At 45.0% G+C, this 4,709-nt stretch overlaps 1 long non-coding RNA gene across 1 annotated transcript; it reads right to left on the bottom strand.

The window, feature by feature from the left end:
- Positions 1-3,847: 3,847 nt before the first annotated feature.
- LOC135387337 (uncharacterized) lies at positions 3,848-4,709 on the bottom strand. The gene is made up of 3 exons (XR_010421054.1): positions 4,623-4,709; positions 4,001-4,053; positions 3,848-3,909 (listed from the first exon to the last, which is right to left on the bottom strand). It is a non-coding gene; the product is annotated as an uncharacterized LOC135387337 (long non-coding RNA).

Below are 4,709 nucleotides of genomic sequence, written 5' to 3'. Positions count from 1 at the left end.
TGCAACATGAGCCTGTGTGGCCGTAATACCCTCTACTACAACAAAAAAAAAATTCTCCCGTATACAAAAAAACACCCTCGAGATTTTTTATATGTTGTAGAGGAAGGCTCGTTCTATAAAACTGCGTAGGTTTCAGGCGTCTCTTCCGACCTCTTCATTGCGTGTTTTACGCTCGAGTGTAGCGAATTTTAGAAAAATCGCATATTTCCTCTTTTTTTCCTGCAGTGACTACAATGACTACAAGAATTACGTGTCTTGCGATTTTTCGTGTTGAAATATTCCACGAGGCCTTCTCAGGAAAAAATATTCATTGAAATTTAATGGTTTGATTTTCCACAAAAAAAATCGCGAAGTAGGAGGAAAATGGCGAAACTTCCGGCCTTTGTATACCAGCACCGATTACAGCACGACAACCGGGATTTGAACGCTGTGTAAAGCAAAAGAAAACCGTGCAGTTCTAGGTGCTTTCTATGAGCCGCAGCTGTGTATTGGCATCGAGGCGGAAGACCAGTCACAAGGACTGGCTCCCATATAACTATCTCAACAAGCTAGGACTAAAACTAGAACTAGTGCAATGCCAACTCCTGCTTGTGAAATCACGTCACGTTAAGGATTGCTGTTCGTGCTTGTCGTCGCCATGCAACAGACCAAGACTGCGGAGAGTTGCGTACGGGATAACGGCACGAAAGAAAGTAACGCTTAGTAATGAACAACGTACCTTCCATGCGTTTCTTCGAATAGCACAGACTCCGCAGCTGCAGCTGCCGTTCACGCCAGGCACGGTTTTCGCTAGCGCTGCGAACTTTGCTCGTGTGTAGCACCCGCCACATTGAGATTTGGGAAGAAATGTTTCGTGGTGTGTCGTTTTGCACTATTAGGGACAGCCAAAAAATTTTTCTTAAAAATTCGCGATAGTTTTGTGCGGGACGAGCAGGTCCGCTGGATCATTTCGCGTGGAATCACCCCCAACGAAAATACATGTAATGAATGAATGATGGGAGTTGAGTGGAAGGCATCCAGAAAGAAAATAGTAAAACTTTATCGAAAATCAGCCGCACTTTCTGTTGCATTGCCAACACGTAATTCGTTAAGTGTGCTTAAATTTTTGTGTGACACCAAAATAGAAAAAGTGATACTGATAGAAGTGTATTGAATCGTAGATGACTGGCTCTGGGAGGGACGGTGCACAACCCCCATCTCCATCATCACGTATCGTGTTGGTGTTGACTCGGGCTTCACGGGGCATGAACAGTGTGGAGTTGGTAGGTATGGTACACCTTCCCAAAAGCGGATTTTGGGTCAGGAACGTCCTCCTCATTTAGCACCGGGCGAACACGCCTGAGTGAAGGAATTCCTATCGCGTGCCTAGGCTCAGCTACGCCCAAAAACACACGCTTGCGTCGATTTCTACCATCAGTACTCAAAAGACCACAAGTCGTTGGTTACTATACCCTAGGGGTCACAATTAAATGGATCGTTAGTAAATCGTGGGACATGTTACGAATACTTATACCAAACATGTAGCCCATGGGTCTATTTTAATGCTGCCGTTTCGGGGTTTTGTAAAAATTTTCCTCGCGCAGTACAGACTGTTGTAATCAAGGAAAAAAAAAGGTATGCGAGAAAGAGTGGCACATCTTGCCATGATTGTCCGTGGGAGTAGGAAAGGGTTGCCTTCCCGAAATCACGAAATGATAGGATGTAATATATTTATTGTTCGTTTTTACTTTGTTTTGACGTGAATGCGCGTACCTATATGCGTTCAATATGATGGCGAAGACCAAGAATTTCGCAACACGATTTGGCAAGCTTGAAACGGGTCGTGCTTGAAGACTCAGCTAGAAGTCCACGGGAAAGGTGCCGTCCAATCGACAGAATAACGTTAACTGCGTTCAAAGAACTGCACGTGGTGTTCCCTCGGTGCGGTGAGGGGAAGTGATTGGAACAAAACGGCTACTCCTTTCGCTCTGGAGAGAGGACGCCCCTAGTGCGTGTGCAGATTTCAGACAAACTCACATCAATTCGCGTAGAATGCGAAACGGCACTTCGCTCAATTTCAAATCCATGCATCTTGTGAAGGAGCTTGGCGAAATCCACGCGCAAATCCGCTGAAAAAGGGCCGATTCAATCCAAATCCAAATCATTCGTGGAAAATGCGATTGAATCCAAATCCAAATCATACCTGGAATATACGATTGAATCCAAATCATTAGTGGAAAATGCGATTCAATCCAAATCCAAATCCTGCCCATATTTTTTTGCGCAAATCAAATCGAAATCAAATTTGCCAGCCCTCCGGTGGATTTAAATCCGGATTTAAACTCTGTGTTGATTTGTTGAGTGCCTAGTCCTCTTATTAGCCGTTGATGGAGTTACGTGTTAGGATATTTTGTTCTTTTGCAAGTCTCATTTAGTAAGACTTTGGAACTCCTACGATCAGCTTTCATACATGGTGCTCTTCTGCAATAGCTTCCTATGCAATCGTTATAGAAGAAAAAAGGAAATAATCTTGGGATAGTGATTCAATAAATAATAGGTCCCCTGTCTAGAGCGCACGCGTCCTTGAGCCACGCAGGTGGATGATGACGTCATACAGCGGCACTATTGTTTCAGATGGACCTTGTCCAAAGGAGCATTAGTGGAAAAAAAACAGGGTAGCCATGAGACAATAGGATGACGTCACGACCAATGAGAACGGCCTGCAGGGGGCGCTAAGAGCGCGCGCACATGCGTAGCGGCCGCGAAGCGGCGTCCCAGTTAGTTGTTCGCTGGCTGTCGCGGAGAGCAGACGTGCGCTCGGTTGCTCCGCAGTCCCCGTGCTCGCTCAGTTTCTGGCTGCCTGTCGCAGAGAGCAGTCGCATCGGTCCCCAGACAACAAAACGTCGTCCCACAAACGGCCCAGGGATATTCCTCTATGGATATTCAATATGCCCCCTGCATTCCAGAAATGTCCGTGGGTTGGCATATGCATGTCCCAGTGGTAGCCCTTTGGACATTCCCAGGAATATCCCACGAATGTGTGACGTGGATGTTAATGGCCCTTAATTTACCTACCGTTATTTGATGTGTCCACACCACCAGACAGTGCTCCAAAACTTTACATATATACTGTACTGTGCACAAGTCCCAGGCGTTTCGTACATTTCGCTGCATTTCTCGATCGCCACGCAGACTTGCAGACACATGAGGACAAATGATGTGTAATAAAAAAGTGCCAGCCGAATTGAGTCAGTGTGTAGTGCTCTGTCAAATTTTATTTACTACGTCCAACTTTCAATTACACTCAGTTTGCGTGCCGGAGGTATGACTGGATGACACTCTCTACCTCGAAAGCGTTTACTTCTCGGAGCCTTCTGTTTCCCCTCACTGCATCTGAGATATGAAAAGAAAAACAATTAAAGCATGTCTGTACATACGTATACATGTGGGTTGTCTTTTTTATCCGATTTTTAAACACATAGGTGCTGAAAGCTGCACAGGCACCATTCCTTCCAGTCTCTTCACACATGAAATACGGCACCTGCCAAATCAAACTGAGGCAAACTACCTGAGTTGAGTGCAGGGAGAACTGCCTTGAACGATCATGCGCTGTGACGCAATAATTCGCGCCCGTACTCGAAACTGTTATACAGACCCACTACAAAAACCACGCCTGTGCAGTTTTCCTACCTGTTTCATACATATTCGATATTATTGTGTAAAATAGAATGCAACCTACTTTCAATATTTAGCACAATCGTGTTATTGCTCAGCTTTCTAACATCCTGACGGCAAGGAGCAGGAAGTTCTTAAAGCGAAAATGATACCAACAAACAATAACAATAAAACAGTAAGAAATATTACTGACAATGCAATGCCACCAGTACTGGCTTCATAGGAGGTCAGCAAGAGACGCCGTAACGAATGAGGCTGCACAGTCGATATAAGAGCATGTGTAACTATGAAGCATTTCGGTATTTGTGAAAAAGTTCATATGGGAAGCACAGACGGCAATGCTTACGCTTATTAACGCCAGCCGCCACTTGTTCCAGTAAGGACCGCACCCAGAAACGCCTACAAGAGAGGTATATTTGTGAATTAACTTCCTCTTGTAACCACACAAGGCACAACAAGCGTCAGTGTGTACTGGAGATCTGAAAACGAAACAGCGCTTGCGGTCATGCATATATAGTGTGCGCGTTCATAGTGCGTCTCCATTTCACACCTATTGCATTCAATCGCATAAAGGACCGCACCCAGAAACGCCTACAAGAGATGTATATTTGAGAATTAATTTGCTGTTGTAGCCACACAAACAACACAACAGCAAGCGTCGTGTGTATCTCTAGGCGAAACCGCGTTTGCGTTCATAGTGCGTCTCCAATTCACACCCATTGTCTTGAATTGCGGAACGCAATATCACTGTGTTAGTTACTACGTTATTACCCAGCAGTAAACCCGCACTGACTCTACCTCATAAGGACACAGTATTTCTTCGCTAGCATTCCTATAGCGGCAGAAGATTGTTTAAAAAGTGGCTCTCTGAACAATGTGGTTACGCCTTTATGTAAACAAACACTGCATTTTCTTTCTAAGGCTCTGTATCTGTGCGTCATGTATACGATATAGTGTGGAATACTTACTTTCACGAAAGACGAAACCTCTGCCTTTGCGTCGTAATAAAGCAGTCCAACAGCCGCGTCCACTCCCTCGTTTCACATCAACCAGCT

This window comes from Ornithodoros turicata, chromosome 3, assembly GCF_037126465.1.
Source record: "Ornithodoros turicata isolate Travis chromosome 3, ASM3712646v1, whole genome shotgun sequence".
NCBI classification, from domain to species: Eukaryota; Metazoa; Arthropoda; class Arachnida; order Ixodida; family Argasidae; genus Ornithodoros; species Ornithodoros turicata.
This window is presented reverse-complemented; position numbering and strand designations above follow the sequence as displayed.